The sequence below is a fragment of the Corvus moneduloides genome, chromosome 8 (genome assembly GCF_009650955.1).
Source record: "Corvus moneduloides isolate bCorMon1 chromosome 8, bCorMon1.pri, whole genome shotgun sequence".
Lineage (NCBI taxonomy): Eukaryota > Metazoa > Chordata > Aves > Passeriformes > Corvidae > Corvus > Corvus moneduloides.
Window position 1 is genome coordinate 11,731,693 of NC_045483.1, and position 20,080 is coordinate 11,751,772.

A 20,080-nucleotide genomic window follows, 5' to 3' on the forward strand; every position below is an offset into this window, starting at 1 on the left:
TGATATCCAGATCAAACACTTGCATCTCTAGCCCCTCTCCAGAGTTAGGCTTCTGAACACCCCTGATTTTGGCAATGGATTAACTCTAGAGCAGAGCAGTAACTTGAACCTACCACTCCTATCCCAGCTCAGCTGGTAGTCAAATCATTTGTCCATCTGTGATCTGCACTAGCTGAATCAATCAACTCACATGAAAGGCAAATGATCTCTTAAGCTTCTTATAATGGAATAATTTCTCACTTTAGGCACACAACTTCTTGGCAAGACTGAGGCAGCATCTGATATAATGAGTTAATACTCCCAGCCTAAGGATTTGGAAAAAAAAAAAAAAGAAAAAGAAAAAAGGGGCTTTCAAAAGTAATGGGATCAAGCTAATAGGTCCAGTGATGGTGGATAGCACTTATGGATAGATCAAATATTGCAGAGGTTTGTAAGTCCAATAAAAAATATTGCTTTGCATCTGTTGATGCCATGAAGATTTTTTGCCTTTTTCTTTTATACCCCTGTTATACCTTTTTACAACTTCTGTATTCTTAGTGCTTTTTGCCTACATTCTTGGACTTGTTTGTCAAGCTAAGAGACTAAACATTTTAGAAGCTTTGTAGCTAGGGATCAGTGTGCCCCAGACCCCAAGGTCCTCTCCAGAACACATTCTGTAACCTGAGATAGAACCAGGGGAAGGCTCCTTGGGGAGGGGGGCTCACTCCAGCCTCTCACTGGGGAATCTTTGATAGATATGCTAATTAGTAAAACCTATAATGTTATACCCAATGTTGGGGGGAGACACACACACTGGAGTGGGGTACATCTCGATGCACATGACCTGGATGTGTGCACCTAAGGGTCCTTAAAATAAATACCAAGGTAAAATCCCTTTTCCCTTCTAACCGTGTATGATTCTGGATTTTAAGACCAGGAAAAGGCATCACTGTACTGTTTCTTAATTTAACTGTGCATCAGTACTACTGAAAATGCTTGTCCCCTTTCACATCGACATTTACCTGTTCCTGCTATTAAATCAGTGGCACCCATGTCACCTGAGACCAGCCAAGCTTGCAAATACACCTTCTCTGGGAAAGGGAATGACTATTTTAACAGAAAGCCAAGAGAGGCCAGACTGCAGATCCTGTGAGGGATAGACAAATGAGAATTAATGTGGTCTCTTGATTCCCAGGTAACTGGGAAGGTAACTCTGGCCAGGTAACTCTGCTCTGAAGAAACAGGATCATTTAGGTTGGAAAAGACCTTTAAGATCAAATCCAACTGTAAAACTAACACTGTCAAGTCCAGCACCAAACCACATTCCTAAGCACTACATCTTCATCTCTTCCAAATACCTCAAACTGGTGAACCATTTTCCTGGGCAGCCTCTTCCAGTGCTCCATACCCTTTCTGTGAAGAAATTTTTCCTAATATCCAATCTAAACTTCACCTGTGCAACATAAGGCCACTTCTTCTCATCCTATTATTTTTAAGTAGTATCAGAGGAGAGCCCTGAAATGACACAGTAAATACATTCTCTGATAAAGCCTGTTAAGGAGAGGGGCAGACAGCATTTAAAGCAAAGCTATAATACACCAGCTTTAGTTTACCAGCTTTTGTATTGGATCCCAATAATGAGCAGCGACGTTTCACAGTAGCTCAAAGCCCATTGTGAAGGAAAAACCAATTTCTGGCTGCGATTATAAAGGTTCCTATTCTGATTTTACTTACTTGGTCTCTAACTCCAGAATTTTTGCCGACTTCAATGATGCTATAAGAAATAAGAACACAGGAAAAAAAAAAAGGGAAGCTATAAATGCACATATTTGGGGGAATAACAACAGAAAAAGGGAATGGGTGCTGCACTTCACGGCAGAAATGCTTGCTTGAAACTCAGAAACAGAAGAAATTTTAGGTCCTATTCCAGATGTCTTGTTCGAGAAAAAGTGGGAAGAAGAGAATTATCCAGAGAGAAGCACACGGATGAGTCTTGTCTGGGTAAATAGCAGAAATACCACATTTTCTGGAGGATATTGGTTACTGAAAACAGCACAGTATGAAACAGAGAGTCTAAGTTCTTTGTGATGGTGACAAGTCTTTGTTTAAAAGCTGAGATAAACTATAGTAAGTAGTGGGAATTTATATTTGATTTCAATAAGGAGAAACTGTTAAGGACTGAAAGGTGGAAAGCAATGCAGATGAAAGTGATCATAAGACAGCAGAGGAAGGGAAAGGAGAATGAGGAGAATGAGGAGAATGAGGACATAATGTGGACTTAAAAAAAAAAATCAGACTTGAACACATTCAGAACTGTGAGGGATGGTCTCTTGGGAAGATAATCTAAGGTAGGGAGGAATGCAGGGGATATGGTAGTGCTGAAAGGGACTGTAAAAAAGCACAATAGCAGCCTATCCTGGTACAGAGCAAAGCTAGTGAACATAGCTTGAAACCAATATGGTTACATTAGGAGCACTTTAAAGGCTGAACAATCAAAAAACACCTGTATAGAAGGTGGGAACAAGGACAAGCAACTCAAAAGTATAAAGGACTAGCGTAAGCATGCAGGGATAAATCAGGAAGGCTAAGGCACAAGTTGAATTACAACTAACAAGGACATAAAAGCAACAAAGGAGGTTCTATAAATACATTAAAAGAAGAGAGGAAAGAAAAGCATAAGCCCATCAGTTAATGAAGATGAACAAATCTGATGATGCTGAGAGTGCAATGTTATCTCTGCGACAGCCTGCAGAAAAACAGGTTAGTTGTGACCCAACGCTTAACACAATCATAATACGAAGAAAGCTGGACAGAATAGGGAACAAGTTGCAAACTGCTTAAACAAGTTAGGGCTTGCTAGCCCTTGCTAGCTAATACTGTATATTAAAATACAGTAAATTCAGGTGTGAATTTACCCCTGTGACTCAGCACCAACCACCAGTGCTGCACGTCTGTATCTGTGGAATAAGTGGGCAGATGTATTGTTCCAGAAGCTTGTTGGTGTCTGACCTTGGCAAGGAGGTGGGGATGACAACACATCCAGAATATTTCTGGAGATAAGAAAAAGTACATATTCACAAAGGCAAATTTCAGCATTCTTAAGACTTTTTTTTGCCAATTCCTTGAATCTGTTCATCTGAGAAGTGTGAAAAGGGCCCCACAGTTACCAGTTCAGTGCAATTGGGTAACGCCAGCTTTGCTTTGCCATTTTCCATGGAGGCTGGCCTTCAAAAAAATATAGAAATAGTTCCTATAGTCAGAAACACAGCCCCTTAGTGTTATCGGATGTGTTATCCAGCAGTTTCTGCTGCTAAGTCAGGGTATGGACAACCTCACGCACTCCAAGATGTTGTAGCCTCTCTCCTGGCAGGCCAGGATGTGTCCCTGCCTACCATCCTCCATATGGCACAGACCAGATGAAGTGTGTGCTCTCAGGACTCCGAGTTTTAACTGTCCTCTATTAATAACACAGATTCTTCTTTCTACAACACAAAGTGACTCCACAGCATTTTCTGGTAAGGGAAATTATAGCTTGGCATCTGTTCTTTTCACTGCCAGAACCAGATTGCTCATCTTATTATATCTTACAAAATTGCTCAAGACCTGCAAGGAGAAAATGGATTTTCAATATGGCCTTTTTTTGTTTTAATAGGCACACTTAAGATCACAAAAAGCACCATGCCACTTCCAAACACACCACAGCACTTTTTCAGGGACAGACATGATAAGGGTATTAGGAAATAAAACTGAGGAGCTTCAAAACATAACATCCCAACACTGATACCAAGATCATCTGCTTGATTAAAAAGCTCTGTGCAGTGCTTGTCCCATTTCAGCTCAGCTGGGAGCAAGTCTACCACTTAACCCTGGGTGGTGACTGAGCACAGCAGAGAACATCTCATGACACAAAAAAAAAAGACATTTTGTAGCTATTCCCTTCTCCTGCAACCTGTTAATTTACAGGTGAACGAAACTCCCAAAACTGGGATTTCTAACTGAGACACAAAAGAACTTTTAAGAACATGACACAATGGCACAGGTTCAAAAGAGGAAGCACCCTGGCAGTTAGGATTTATATTCCTATTCACTATCACCCATGTTAGGGAATAGAAGGACCACACAGCCAAGAAGAGCTGTGTCTCTGCATTTAACTGTGCTCTCTGCTGAATAGAGGTTACATTAAATCAATACAGAAGATAATTCTTGACTTTTATCCTGCTGCCACACCTTGCCATCATGATAAAGTTGACAACCTCCTGCTGGGTTACACATGGCCTTCCTAAGCCTCACATGAATCAACAACAGAAATAAAACGCTAAGAGATAAGGATCTGTGGCAAACAGCATACCCTTGTAGGTAATGTGCCTTCTACAAAATCTTCACAGAACTAGTGAATGTCTCCATTCCAAGAAGTTATTTGAATTTCTTTATAGGGCATTCCAGCTGTTGTGTTTGTCAAATGGCAGCCAGAGAACAGGGAATATTAATAAATAGCCATTATCCATATGGTACTCACACCATGTGCTTGTATCTCATGTACTATTGCCCCTGCACCACAAGCCTACACAGCTTGAAGACTCAGCCCACAGCTGGCTGTGTCCCAGAAGCATTTCCAAGAGGCAGCACCCACACACAGACCCAGAAACAGTAGAAAGCTCAGAATAGAGTCCAGCTCCAGCATAAAAGATCCGCCTTTGGCTGCTGCTGAGAACAGCTAAACACAAAAGCCAGGAAAAGAAAAATGATCTGATTTTCAAGTCAAACTGTCCCCCCTCTCTTATGCTCACAGTTCTGATTTAGCCTCTTTACATCTCCTCTACCTCATCCCTGCTCAGTCAGACCTTAGCAGAATCCAGAAGGGAAACCCACAAACATGGTATAACCTTCCAAAAGAAAATATGAACTCCAAATTTGCCATATTCACATTATTGGGGAAATGATTGCTATAAATTTGCCTAGAGTGACTTTCTGTCACCTCCCTGGATCCCCAGTTCAGCAGGTACTTTCAGCCCAGGGACATCCACGACTAATAATGCTGCATCCTGGTTGTTGGTCAGCAGCTGAGCACGGGGAGTTTTTCCCCCCTCTTCTTGAGCATCACTGAAGCAGCACACAGGATGCTTCCCCTTCCAGAAGGAGTAGCTGGAACCACCCCAGCAAAGCAGAGGGGTCAGGGTGAGAAGCACTGTACCCTGGGGAGATGCAATCTCTATTCCACAGGCGCACTGTGCAGCTCAGCCAGGTAATGTAGCTGTGCTGGCTTGACACATAAATCAGGCATTAGCATTTTCATTCTCTGTCCGCAGGGCACACAAAACGAACCAGCATGGTGCACAACTCACTTCAGTTCAGTAGCAGAGCTGCTATTCCAAGGGCATTCATTAAGTGCAAGGGGCCAAAGGAAACAGACACACAGCACAGTGGCCATTCCCCTTCAAGTGACTCCAGTCTTTTTTTTTTTTCAGAAGACACTTATTCTTCTAATCTTCTGGCATTTGATATTAACAGATCACTCCTTCACCAGCTTCATCTCCCTCCAGCACATCTTCACTACCTACAAACTTCACTACTGCTTCTCTCAAAGGACTCCAAGATCTGCACTAGTCTTCACGTGTGCAATCACATCCCTTCTCATACACGCAGAAATCCTGTGCTGCACTGAGAAAGCTAAGCATACAGTCTGCAGAAATCTCCTTTCAGCATAAGGTTTGTGCTCTTTATACCAATGATTTTAAGATTAGCCTGAACTGGTTCCACTCCACTGCCATTTCCTTCTGGTATTTTACAATTGGGTAATACCGAACAGCACCAAATAATGTAAACACCGAAATAATGAAAGATAAAACATAAGGGGGTTATGGGAGCTGCAGCTTCAAGTGGCATTTGCCAATGTTGTTTTGGCCAATTTAAAAGCAGTAAATGAAGTATGCATGCCAAGGAACAGACACCTGTAAGCAGTTTGAGAAAAGAAGCCATTGAAAATAAGATAAGAGAAACGCTAGGACTGAGCTGAGTTCAGGAACATAAAACATCCTGGGACCAATTCCAACTAGGGCTCAGTCTGTGCAACCCCACCCCAGGTTAGAGGGACTGATGATGCTCACAGCTCACCTGAAGACTCTGAAAAGAAATCATGAAATCCAGAGATCACCTCTGTCAAATGAGGAAGTATTCACTGAATGTCCTGAGAACTCCACCATTTAAACCTCAAAAAAAAAGAAAAAAAAATACCACCACCTACAGTCATTAAAACTGTTTTAAAAAGTCAAATTTTGATTGCAGAAACGTAATGTGGAAACAGCCTGTGAATCTGAATTATGGTGAGTCATGCATATTTTATTTCCCTCTTCAAATGTAAATGAATGCCTAATGCATTTAAAGTTTCATCTATTGCCAGGTTGTTTAACCAGCAGATGTACAAAGGGAAAGAGATGACAAGGAAGCTAGAGCAAGACAGTTCTCCCAGTACGTGAAATCCTGAGCATAGCAGCACAGTAGATGTAGCCATGGTCCACATATCCTAAGTGGTACAGAAAAAGACAAAAAAGTGGTACAGAAAAAGAGTGGTACAGGAAAGTCAAGGAGAATGGGAAGAAAAAAATGGTATCTTCATTGTTACTGGGATGAAATGAGGTAGGTGGAAGCCCCAGCTGTGTATCTTGCTGTGCTTACCCCCATCCACCTTGATGTTCTCTCAAAGAACCGGCAGGTTCTGGTCTCTCGAGTATCTTGAGCATCCTGAAGTTTCCTCCAGTGCACAGGAGGTAATTTCCAGGAACCAAGAATACCAAAATACAGCCATCATGCCCTCCCTCTTTCCCTGATCACGCGTCTGATTTCCGTGTGGGACATTTGGGAAGTTAGGCAGCACAGGAAACTTGGAAGGTGGAAAACACATGGGGAAGGGAAAAGGATGTTTTCAAAGCTTCCCATCTGGTTTGCCTCACCAGGTAGTCCAGACCCATGAGACCTGGTGCAAAAACCATCTGTCTGCCTACCTGTGCCCTGGAGGACCCCCAAGGAACCTGCAGAGAGGGCAAGATGGAACACAACAGCCTACAGATGTAGAAGAGACAGTGAATTGCCATGGTTTGAAAGAATAGCCAGGTCTCAGAAAAACATCCTATCCAAGAGACAGAAACCACTCAAGGCCTTATAGGCAAAGCAAAACGCAAGTTTTAGTTTGGTAGCTTCTGAGCTCCACACCCATTCTATCTCCTACAGCACCAAAGCTTTATCATGGCCAAGAGGTCTGGAAAATGACCAAATCCTTGAAAGTAAATGAATATTTCCAGAAACATATTCCTTTCACCTAGTTTATTCCTAATGACTAGAAGCTGCTGCTCACAGAACAGTAGGCATGAGAGATGGAAGGAAACCAAAGGACCAATTAGGTCATTAATCCATCAAGTTGACAGAAGATTAGTTCCTAGAGCATATTTCTTACTATTTTGTCCAGTTAAATTAAAAAAAAACCCAGCAGTGGAGAGTTTATCCATCCCCTTGAGGAAATTACCCACAGCTTGTTAAATCTCTCTCTTCAGGAGAATTTCTATTCTTTCCAGCTTACAGTTTCCCTTTTTCTTAATTTTATGTTGCTGCTCTTAGAAACCTTTTGTAGGCCATCCCCCAGCACACATTCAGCAAGTGCACGTGTTCTTCCTTATCCTCTAGCCACATAAAATATATTGAGACATTTCATCCTTTTCAAATGCATTTTCTTTCAGCCCTTTAAATTCAGGAAAAAGTGGTACCTTCTTTTGGGATTTTTTTCCCCCCTGAACTTCCCTTCCACCTGTCTTTACGTTCTGCTGTCCCACTAGATTTGACAACTCAGACTGCTACATTGATCTGCTGAAAGTAGTAAGACAAAAAGACACAGATGATTATGGAATAATATCAAATGCACCAAAGTCATTCCAGAGGGGAAATATAACACAGACTTTTTTTTTCTTTCATGAGACAACAGGATGGAAGATTGGCTGGCTGTTCACTCCTGTCTCAGTAAGAGGTGCTCTTCAAATGCACCTTTACCTTCCTAGCAGAAGGATCATGCCAACCTCTGGTAAAGTAGTAAAGAGTAAAAAGGCAAGCATGAACACAAAAAACACTCCCAGATGAGCACGTTCCATATTGATACCATTACTACATCCAGCCATGACAGAGGTTTGGATCTCAAAGCACCGCTCCTCCCTCTAGGTCAAGTCTCAACCTCCCCATGTGCTGAAATGGAGAGCAGCTGCAGTAATTGGCTGTGGGACAGGTGACTGTAGCCCAGGTCAAGGCTGCCCCTTGCTAGATGCCAAAAATCTCAGCTGAAGACTGGCTACACACTGGAGAAATCAGAAGGGACAGAATCCCTTCTAGTCTGAGGGCTGGAAATCATAGAGTGGGATCACACACCACAGAGCCCCAAAATGGACCAACCGTTCTAACAAGATGTTTTTGATTAAGTAGGAAATAAGGATTAATTTCTTAGTGCAGCATCTAACCGAGTTGCCGCCTGTAATTACAGGCAGAGGAGTGCCACAGACAGCACAGCCTCTGGGTATCCCCAGGCAGAGATTCCCAAGGGAGCCTGTTCTTCTCAAGGCAATTGTCTATGGACTTGCCCAAGTAGAAATACTGAAAAACACACAACACAGTAGTCCAACCCCACTGAAACATGAAGCTTGTGCAGATTTCTATCTGACAGCCAGGACAGCACAGCCACGTGGGCCGTTCCTTGCAGCCCCACTGACTTTAAGAGGGAGCGACATTCACCAGCCAGAGCACATCTGGGCAAGGATGAGCTCTTGTCTCTGTCTGTCTGCTGCAGGCCACTTTGTTCAACTGGAGGGGAAAGAAAATGGATGTTTTCATGGGACTGCAGAGCCACAGACTACCAGGAGAATCCAGAGGTAGTTCAGCTTCAGGTAGAGTCAGAGCTCTCTACAGATAAACAACATTCCCTGCTCCTAGTTTAGAACAGGAGTTAAGGATCACAAGCAACAGAAAACTGCTCCTGACAACACCAACTCTGTCTCCTCCTCACACGGATGGAAGAGATCTCATTAATGCATTTTTACTCCACACCATCATAATCTCTCTTGACTTTCAATGGCTTTGAGCTACAACCACACACCTTGAAGAGTCTGATAAACTCATCTTTAAACTGATTATTGAAATATCCAAGCTGTTCATGCAACAACTGCCAGCTGAAGCTGCACTCTCTTCACTGCTTAATCTTCACTTACAGTGTCAGAATTCATTTGTTCTTTCCCACTGCACTCCTTATACCCAATTGTGCATTCCCAAACCCTCGCACATACCCCTCTTCCCACCTCCAATGAGCACACTGCTTACAGGATTTCTGGAAACAGCTCATTTAAGGGAGAGCTTATTTGTTTCAAGCAACGAACAAAAAAGAAAAAGCAAAAGGAAAAACTCAATTACACTTTAGTTGAGGACAAAACTAGAGCATCTCTGATAACTTTATGTGCAGCAGCAGAACTTCATATTTAATTCTTCTCCACTTCCTCTTCTGAATTCCGAAGCAATATTAAGTAGCATCAGCTCTCCACACTGCCAGAAGCAACTGCATTTAGAAGTAAGATGTCCCAACATAGGTTTAAGAAGAAGCTATAAACATCAAGATGCAGCTACCACACCCAGCAAGGGGAATGGACTTCTTTCACCACCCTGCCACCACCTACGGCTTCAAGCAACCCATGGACTTACCTGAGCCTTAAGGCCTCATCTGAGTGAGAAATCCCCACACCTCTGCCACAACGGACAAATCCTTCCTCTAAGTTGCCTCCAGCTCCTTTTGTTCTCCTCCAGACCAAGAGACAGAGGGAAGAGGAACTCAGCTCTCAGTCCAGAAGCATCCTCCACATTGCTAACCTCTTGCTCCTCCTCCCCATTGCAAATTTGAAGGCTCTTTTCCTTTGCAGCTGTTCCCACTCTCTCCTGAGGGCCACAGAAGCAAGGGCAGACAGCTGCAGCTTTCTGCAGAAAAGGTCACTTGCTGACTGCTTTCCAGCTGAGGGACAATGTCCATCCCCCTGAGGAAGGCAGATATCATCTCCTCTGCGTGACATTTGCACAGTGCTTTGGAACACAGCTATGTAAATGTACAGCAATCAAATCCTGCAAACCCATCCGAAGCCAAGAAGGCAAAACCAGTTGACGACATTCAAGTATCTAGGTCTCTGTACTTAACAATCAGAAATTAAGTACAGGGCCTATAAGCAAGGCCGGATTTACTCAGGTCTACAGCCAGCACTTCACCACAGTTTTGCTGAGAAACAAAATTCTCTCCAAAGAGAACAAAATTCAAACCATTTGAAGAGATCATCTGACACTGCATTTGTCATTGCCATGGCCAGAAAATTATCCAGCCCATTGAACAGCATGTACAGTCTTTGCAGGTGGGTCAGAGAAAGCCTGAGGCACAGATCAGCAGGTACAGCAGAGGTCAAACAGCCCCATGGTGTGGGGCACTGAAGCCAGCAGAAGCTGTGAACACATGGATTTGAGGACACCACTTGGCAAAGTGGCATTTTCTACTTCTCTTCCACTGAAGCCATGGGAACACTAACACTGCAACACTCCCCCACCTTCCCCAGCTCAATTAAGTCCCAGATAAAAGATCTGTCCGTGGTGATTGACCCAATTCCCCGACGCAATGCAATCAGATGTTTAGAAACACCACAAGTCCTAAATTCCAACTATTGTGTCTTCTTATGTTTTTGCCTCACAGATCAAAAGGCTTTTTGCACATTTTCTGTTATGCAACACGATCCACTGACCTAAGACATTTGCCTTTCTTAATAAAATACGCTGCAACAATACCCTGAAAGTCCCAGGTAAAAAGTGCTGGCACTCCACCGGGCAATGGATGTGAAATACTCCAGTGCTTTTGTCCAGGGCTTTCCATGCAGCTCTCTGTTTAATGAGTCCATCACCAGGTTTAATGACCTGCCAGAGCTTTAGAAACACTCTTCCCTCCTCATCAATGATTCACAGGCAGTCTTAAAGCTGTGCACAGATTAAAGAGGCTGCTGCTCTCCCACCTCGCTTCAACCCAAAGTGGTTTTAAATATTTCATCTCACCACAGAACTCTTCTGTACGCATCCCAAAGGTGCTCTGAGGAGCTCTCACCGGGAGTTCAGCATTACCTGGCAGAGGGCCTGCTGGCACCACAAGAAAGCTGTTGCTGCCAGGCATGCCCATATCCTATATTTACTTTCTTTAATGAGTCCTGCATGACCCCAGCTGCCAAGAGTAGGGATAGGATTTTCTAAGGTAGTTGATGCTTTTTATGGAAAAACAGATGGAAGGTCTGATTGCAGGTACAGAACAAAGGAGTACCTGATCTGTAATTACCGGGGTCAGCAGGAGTTCTCCTTTGACTTCAAGGGAAATGGAGTCATGACCCTCTTCTTCTCAGCTCTGAGGGGATTTAGAGGGTATCAGCAAATGCAGAAACATAGGCTGGATCTTGCACTTCCCAGGTGAGCATGTCAAGGATTAGCAGTCTAATAGGATACCCAGAACACCCTGTAGCTCTTACTGTGAAGCAACCCTGATGCTAGAAGTCTCATGTTCCAGGCTGCCACAGAGACTTCCCTCCCTCCCTCCCTGCACAAAGCAAGACTCTGCCCTGTGATGCAGTCCTCATGAACACATTTTTGGTCCCAGGGAAAGGAGAGCAAAGTAGCACAGGGAAGAGGGGAAAGAGACCTTGAGCCACCGCCCAGCTTTGCCACCAATGGCAGGATTTTGCTGCTACCACCCTGAGCCACCACTTTGCCTTCTCCCAGGTGTGAATGATAGCAGCAGATCTCACGTTCTAAGCCTCTGCCAGATTGGTGGTCCACAGCTAACAGTCACAGTCTCCACATGCCTGTGGTCATCCATGACACCAGAAAGACTCCTCAGAAGATTACTCTGGGGCCTTCTGGAGAATTCCTGACCTTTGGATTTTCATTTAAATCAACTTAAACCTTCAGAACCTCCATGGCACAGAAGAGTCTGTGCCCCACAGAGAGGCCCCACAGAAAAAGCTCCCTTTGCAGCATCTGTCCATGGTCAGGAATGCAGTTGAGGGACCAGATGATCCCTCTACACTGCCAGGGACAGTACAGCAGGCAATACTTGGTCACATCATGTCTTTGGCCTCATTTCTTCTCTCACCCCGTAATGGGAAATGTGGAAAAAAATCCTTCAAGAGATGAAGGGAGTCACATCAGTCCACAGCAGATATGGCCAAATCATGAAAAATGTTGTTTGTTGGCACACTCAGAAAATGAAGCCTTGCCTTCTCTTGTGTAATTCAGCCTTTCCTGTATGAGGAAAGAGTGATGACCTCTGCAGGCCTGGAAAGAGTAGACCTGACTGAGAGAGAATACAAAGATCCTTTTACTTACTGCAAAACCAAACAAAAGTGACCAATAAAGCACTGCAGAAAACAAGCAGGTAAGTACTTGCGTTTTATCTTCAGTCAATACCTTTTCAGCATGGCTGATCTCTGAAATCTGATTTCATGTAGTTCTGCAAACCCATACCCCCTGGGAAGCTGGCATTGCTCTTGCTGAGCATTAGCTCTCACTTCATTTGTCCACACAATCTCTATACAGCTGTCATCTTGACATCCAAGCAAGCTTAAACAAAACCATAATCTCTCCATAAAGCACACCTCTCTTCTCAAATAGCTGTTGCTCTCAGGTGTCCCTTTCCATGAAATCCATCACCAAACCACTTTGCCTTCCTCAGTGAAGAGAGGAGATTTAGAGAAGAGAGCTCTGTAGTACATCACAGGCTCAATTTACTGTGGCTCATTGCCTCTTGCTTGACCACTCTAATCCTTCCTGGAGGTGAGAGGGCCATGACATGGGTTCTTGGCCAGAGTCACTGCAGCAGCCATGGAAAGATTCATTGTACATCCTCACTGTACAACAAAGCCACCAAGGAAAGAATGTGGCAAGAGAGAGCGTTCAGTCAAAGGGCTGTGTGATGAACAACTGGACCCTGAGGTGGATGAAGGAATCAGATGAAAAGGCAAGGACATATCCACTGCTATAATGTCAATTCACTCCCTTCTTCTTTCAAATCTCTTCTTGTCTGGTGACTCAGGACTTCAATGAAAAGGAACCGACCAATGCAGTTCAACCTGCACCCAGGAAACAATGTGGTTCCCCATTACCCTCTGTCTGCTCCAGCTGTCTTACTCTGACCAGCACAGGGTGAATGCCCACAGTTCTGCACAACCCATCCAGAAATCCTTGCAGTTAACCACAGCACCAAAGCATTACACCAAAGGGAAAGATGCAGGTGCTGGGCTGTTTCCAAACTGCCCTCCACTCGGCTGTCTCCAGTGCAGCTCAGCCAGAGAGCAACACCCCAACCCGTCCGATGGGCTCCTCACTGGAGTAATGGTGCCACAAATCCTGGGCACCACACTAAGCCACCAGTGCCACCAAAGTGGCATCAAAGTGCTACCAAAAACCCTACGCACTCAGGAAGTTTGAATCATATGGAAATCAAGCTTTATCAAATCCCAATCATCTCCATCCCCAGCAGAAGCAGGGTGACCTTAAAGAAGTTTTATCAGGTTTGAACTTATCCCAGGTTATATAAAATTGCTGCAGTAGCCTCCAAGATGTGAAACATGGGTATGAGAGTGCAATTATGTTAGAGTTGATTGCTTTGAGGAGTTAAGGTTAGTGGAACCATCGCAGGTGTGAATCATTGCAGTTCCACTGGAGGGAACAGTTACATTATTTACTCCGGATGAAAACTCTTTCACTAAGTTGAACAGAACAGGAAAAGGGCTATAAATAGAATCAGACTTATAAAACAGTGAACCACAGTTTTCTGTCCTTAAAATAAGTCTCTCTCCAACACTAGATTTCAAAACTGGGACCATGTCAGGTGAAAGGCAAGGCCCTCCATTTTCTGACTTACACACACAAAAAGGATACAAGCTGATGAGACCTGTCAGATATAACTCATTTGCCACATCAGGAAGCAGAGATCATAGATGGACAGGCCCAGCTCCCCCTCAGTCACCTGAGAACATAATTTAAACATCTTCTCCAGATGCAAAGCCAGCCCCAAGGATTGCAGCACAGGTGTTGGGTTTTGGAGACTGAGGTTCCATGCTTGCTTCTACCACAGCTACTCCTCAGCAAAGCCTTTAAGTTGGGTCTGAATCAGTCAGCCTTTAGGACTACCTTGCACTTATACCAATGAGTATCTATGCATAAAACATTCTCATCTGAGGATCAGGGACTGGTGCCCATGGCACTGGGTTCTTCTCTCCTGGAGACCCCCTCTCATCTTCTTGCTCTTCCTCTCTTCATTGAATCACTGGAAACTCCCTGAGGTCTCTGCCACAGGGAACCAGGATCAAGAACAGACCTGCAGCACCTTATTTCTGATGCCCAGCTCTGCCATATCCTGCTTCCTCCCACAGCCCAGGTGCAGAAAACTTCTGAGAGCTCTGTTTTCTGAGCAAGCAGCATGCTGCAGGTGGCTTGGTGCACTGCAAGGTGTTGGATAGACCTGGCAACACCAGCAGTCAAAGGTGATCTCTCACACTAAATCTTTGGGATGTAGGGCTGGGGTAACAGACAAGCTTTTGAGCACTGTAACTCTTGCCACCTCACTTCATCCAAAAAAGGCTCAGACTATTCCATTCATCTGATGAAGAACTACAAAATGAGGATCAGCACTTTGATTTTACAGAGCTCTGTAATGCCAGAAATTTACACTGACCTTGGGGGCCCCACAACATTGAACCATGCAATGCACAGCTCCCCACCAGCCTCCATCCCCTGCAACAGGGCCAGACTTTGCACACTGGAGCATTAAATCAGCAATCCTCTGCTTCTCTGACATCACCATGGGACTCTGCTGCTCAGGTTTCCTTGACACAGGAGTTTGATTCACAGTAGCAGGCTTTTCAGCTATGGCTGTGAAGCTGATCTACATATTAATATAATAACCCTTTACAATTCAGTAAGATGAGAAGTGGAAAAATACGAGAAAGAAAAGATGAAGCCCTCTGCAGATGTTGTCCTCACATATGGTCTCCCATATGGTTATATTTCACTGCTGCTCGGTTTTGTAAGATCTCTCTCTTCAGAGGGTAACCCCAGCCCCTTCCACATTGTAATCAAGAGACTGATTAGGACACAGGGAACACTGCTGGCCACTTTGTCATTGCTAGTAGAAGTGCTGAACAGCCACTGCTAAATTACAGCTATCAATCTCCCAGGCTGTACATGGATCCATTAATTATTTCTTCCATTCCCCACAGAGACAGATGCTTCCTGTTTTCTTGACATAAACTGTGTGGATCACTTGCCCATCTGGCTGCTCTGTGTTGCTATAATGGTAGTTTTCCCTCAGATGTCATGTTACAATTCTTAACAGCCTCCACAGGGAGACAATATTATCACTTAGCATTTCTAAAGGATATGTCTCTAATCCTCCGAAATTTGTTAATTCACCCTGGAATTACTGGATTATGTAATGATGTACTATTAGCCCAGATATACAGGGTGTGTGTAAGGCTGGGAAACTGGTACCAGTGACATGGCTTGCCAAAGATCATAGTGATGACCAGTGACAAAGTAGACACATGAGCAAAAATCTGAAAGTTTGCTTTCACACCAGTACATAAAGATAAGAAAAAATGAGAGACAGCATTCCATGACCTGCTTGCTTAGGGAAAGCAGAGTCCCCATGCACAACGTGTGGCTGCAGCTACAGTTGGGCCCAAGGATGATGATGCTTCTTTACAATCATGCAGGACACCAGAGGCATCTTGGCAGGGGAGAAGAGCAGCACCACAGGGTGAAGCCACAGTCACACTGGCAGGGCCACCAGCAGCAGCGTGCCAGACTCCACAAGATCTGACCAGTCCCCTGCACACACAGAAAGCTCCAGGGTTTCTGCAAGGAGAGGAAGCCCCTTAACATGAATTTCATCAACAAAACTGGAGCTCTCTCTGGCTAGCAGATATAGAAAGGAGCTGGCTTGGGGGGTTTCCATTTCAAGTTCACACCTGGCCCATAATCTCTGAGGGGAAGATGGCCAAAGATGTGATATTAGAGCAATTCTACAAATGATCTCTGCCAAGCATCAGTTTCTCCAGGCAAAGAGGAACGGGTAGTTTTGATAGCAGCTCCTTTTTCATGACTCACTTTCATGTCATTATACCAATAAGATCCTGTCTCTCCAGGGTGTTTTTCTCTAGTGATTAAAGTTGTGAGCCTTCGACCTTGTGGCTTATCAACACTACACAACACACAATATAACCAAGTAGAAACTTGCTGCCTTTCATCCCTTATGGCTTAATAAACTTGCCAGCAGACCTATTGCAACAGAATAATGAAGCTAAGCAATTGCATTCAGCTCAGTAAATCTAGGAGCAGTGCCTGTTAAAAATAAATAAAATTAGATTAAAAAAACTCCAACAACTAATTGCGGAAATGTGGAGTGTTATGAAGAGATCCCATCAGTTCAGCCAGAGTTCACAAACCTCTCACTCTGCTGTCTCAGCTGCTGAAAGGAGGAGCGGTGTGAGAAAAGATGGGTAGGGACTTGCATAAATCTAGAAGAGGAGGAAGAGGAGATGTCAGGACATATCCACACACAGTGTGTGCCTTAGGGATCTGCTGCAGGAACTGGCATTTGGCACGAGATGCTCAGGAAGGGCAGGAATGGTGCTCAGAAGCAGGTGCTTTGGCACAGTATTGTGGAGAAGGCAGCCCAGCACCTGGTTCCTGAAATTTCAAATTTGGTGACATTTCAGCCAGTTGACATCAATAACCTGCAGTTTATGTTGTATTAGTGCTGCAGTTGGGCATTTTCTGGCATGAAGCACAAGACAGATCCTCTTCCAAGGCAAGGCACATGGGCAGAACATAACAGTAAGGCACAGGGTAAGCACTGCATGTGCAGGGACTCCTGACACTGCTCTACTGAGCAGTCACACGAGGGCTACTCAGGTCCAGGTGCTCAATCTGGAGGTGCTGAAGGTATGGCCCTTTTCCAACACTGCCTGTGTATGGAGCCTGTGGTAACCACATTTCCACCTCTGTGTGCAGTTTGGGTCTGACAGACAGGCCCACACAAGATCTCACCTGCAAGATCACACACGGACATCTGTGAGGGCTCATGACACTGCCCCTTAATATGCTGGGCAGCTTGAGACCATTGCATGACTAAAAGCCACAGAAATTTATTCAATCCCCAGCAGGTGGGAGGAGAAAGCAAGAATCATGGCCTTTTCCATATCCAATTCCCTCCAACAACGAGATCCTTAGGGGAAAATGCCCAAATCACCCTAGGATTACCAACAAGTACCATGAATCTCTTCTGCCTCTATGGCTCCCCAGATCTCCAGGATCCAGGGCCGTAACAAACTTCCAGTGGTTGCCACCACTACCCCAAAGTACTTTCTCCAGCTACCAAGTCACTTGTAACTGGATCTAGACCCATGTCTGACTTCCTGGGAGAAATTTCTTCTGCAGGTGTAAGCTGCTGCCCTGCCTTTCCACCAAGAAAGGCAATACATGTCCCAAATAGACAGAGAACAAGAAAAGGGAGCTCCAGCTCCACAGTGCACTTCACAGTAAGTGCCACAATTTATAGCACATAAATACTGTACATATACTGCTGCGTTTTGCAGACATTATAATCTCAAAGGGTAGGTAGGAGGTGGGAAAACAGCATGTAACAACTGTAGCTTAGACAGCTGCTTTCTTTGCCACATCCAATGCTATTTAGGGAGGTAAAATAGGTCTACCCAGCAGTGCCTCTGCTTCTGCTAGGATACACTGCAGTTCCATGTGGGCTTCTGCTGAATAATTAGGTTAAAGGCACAACCATGTAAACAATCTTGTAGAGGCTTTCTGGGAGAAAGACAAAACCATTCATAACTCCAAGCCCATCCATTTCCCAGAAAGAAACTACACTGTCCTCATGCTGGGCTTTTGCACTGCATTTAACACAGACTGTGTGACCCAACCACTGTGGCTGAAAATCTGTGGACAGGATTGATCTCCCACAATGCCAGGTGTCACAGCTAATGGCATCTTTCAGCTGCATACAAGACTATTTTTTAAAGTTTTTTTTAACAGCAGAAAAGTTAGTCCTGGTCTTCCTACCCCTCCTCCTTTCTTCCCCCAACCTGATTATCAGCTGTCCTCCCATGTCCTTGTGCCAGACCCTCCATAGAGCCAGTTCTGCTCACTAATCTGACAGAATATACTTCCTTTATTCTGTGATGGGGGAAAACTTTGGGCCAAGTTTGTTTTTGTGCCAACTTAGTGAGTTAAATCATCTCAGCAGGAGCTGACTAGCAAACCCAAAATCAAAGCTGACAATAGCTCTACCACTAAAGATATACAAATGAAAAGTGAAAAAATCCAGGATCAGGAAGACATTGGATCAGCTCAGCTCCACTAAACTATACCCTCCATTAAACATGGAACATCTCACTACACTTCTTTGTATTAGACAAATAGGTGATTTCTCTCCTATAGTCCACAGGATATAAGAAATCATATTTTCACTGGTCTAGTTTATTCTAGTTGCTGGATATCTTGGCTCTACTGGCCAGAAGAGTAGCTTTTTCTCATTTGTGCTTGGAGTTTGCCTTGAGGAAGTTTGTCAGGATGCAGCTATGACATCTGTAATGGTAACAGCATGGGAAAGGACTGCCAAGGTGATCCTGTTTTAGTAAGTGGAATCACACTGCACTTATGCAGCCTTAAAGAAGCCATAACATCACCTGCGCCTTTTAGCATATAGATAAATGGAGGAGACATGATGCCTGGTTCTGGAAGCCTCTGAGATCACCAGAAGCACAGCACAGCAGTGAGGAGAATAGATCACTCTTCTTGCACAAGAGCTTGTGCTGTGCCAGCACCATGCTGATCTCTGCTCTGACCCACTAGGGCTGCCCTCAGGTCTGGCCTAGACCCTGCAGACACAACCAAACAGTGGCCAGTAGCCCTTCTTGGCTCCTTCCTTCTTCTCTGCTTTGAGCTCTCAGAGCAAGGAAAGCTTTGCTTTTCCATTTAGGGATGTTAGGCCAAGAGTCTTCCACACTGATGGTTTGTCTGAGCAGCACAGAATTGCCATGGTTACAGCCTTATTTGTGGACTTAGGGAGAGCAGCAGGATTCATGGAGCCAAACTCAAATACTCGCTTGTACATCAAAGAGATACAACTGGGCATGAGTCAACATCAGAAGGAAAATAAATTGCTTCTCCTATCACCCAAAATGCCAAAAGGGACAGTCAGGAAAAGCATCATTGCATCAGGGCTTTGAGAAAGGTGAACTCCATCACTTTCATTAAAAGGCTTAGGGAAACAACTAACCTTCATCTGAGTGAGTAGGCAGCTGCAACCCAGTGCCCTTTCTCCTCGAGGGCAAAGTCTAATTATTCTTTCAGAAGTGCAAACTCCTTCAAGCAATTCTCTTTGCTCCTTACTTTATTTTAGCCAGAAGTTGTGAGGTTCTAAATGCCCCACGTGTCTCCTGGAATCTCTGCTTGCAGTAGCACTGAAAGAGGCTGTGAGAGGAGTTTGAGGTAGAGCTCAGCCTGGAAGACACATCTCACCTGCATCAGCTTCCCTCTCACATGTGTGACATGGCAGAGTCACAGCAAACCCTGCAGGTGCAAGGTGCAGAAGCTAAGAAGGGCACCTACATCCTGACTGCCCCTTTGGGTAGTGCTATCCCACTCAAGAGCTCGCTCCATTCATCCATGAGAGGTAATCACCCTCAGCTCAGGCTGGACACAGCCTGAGGCCAGAGCCTGTGCTCCCTCTGTGCACAGCAGTATGAGCAGGTACCATGAGGTCCTCAGCCATGGAACACCCTTGGTTTTGGTAGCAATTCCCACTGTGATTCACTTGGCCTGCAAAACAGCCAGACATGCACCCATGCTCCAGCTGTACAGCACTGCCAAATCTCAGCACCAAATACCCCAGCAGCAAAGCTTGTCCAATGGCACCACGCTGGAAAGCTGGCCACAACGTCAGGAACAATGCAAAATGTTACTGTAGTGACATTGCAATTCATGGCCTTGAGGG

General features: G+C 44.6%; 1 protein-coding gene across 3 annotated transcripts in view; it reads left to right on the top strand.

Moving 5' to 3' along the window:
• The window catches only part of LOC116447214, a 98,545-nt gene that overhangs the window by 46,326 nt on the left and 32,139 nt on the right, over window positions 1-20,080 (top strand). The window contains exon 4 of one of the 3 annotated variants that reach the window (XR_004241519.1): window positions 246-352. The exons of 1 other annotated variant lie outside the window; for it this stretch is intronic. The gene's annotated coding sequence lies outside the window, so the exon portion shown is untranslated. Of the gene's footprint in view, window positions 1-245; window positions 477-20,080 lie in introns of those variants that run through there. One more of the 3 variants, XM_032116126.1, reaches the window with a different exon arrangement.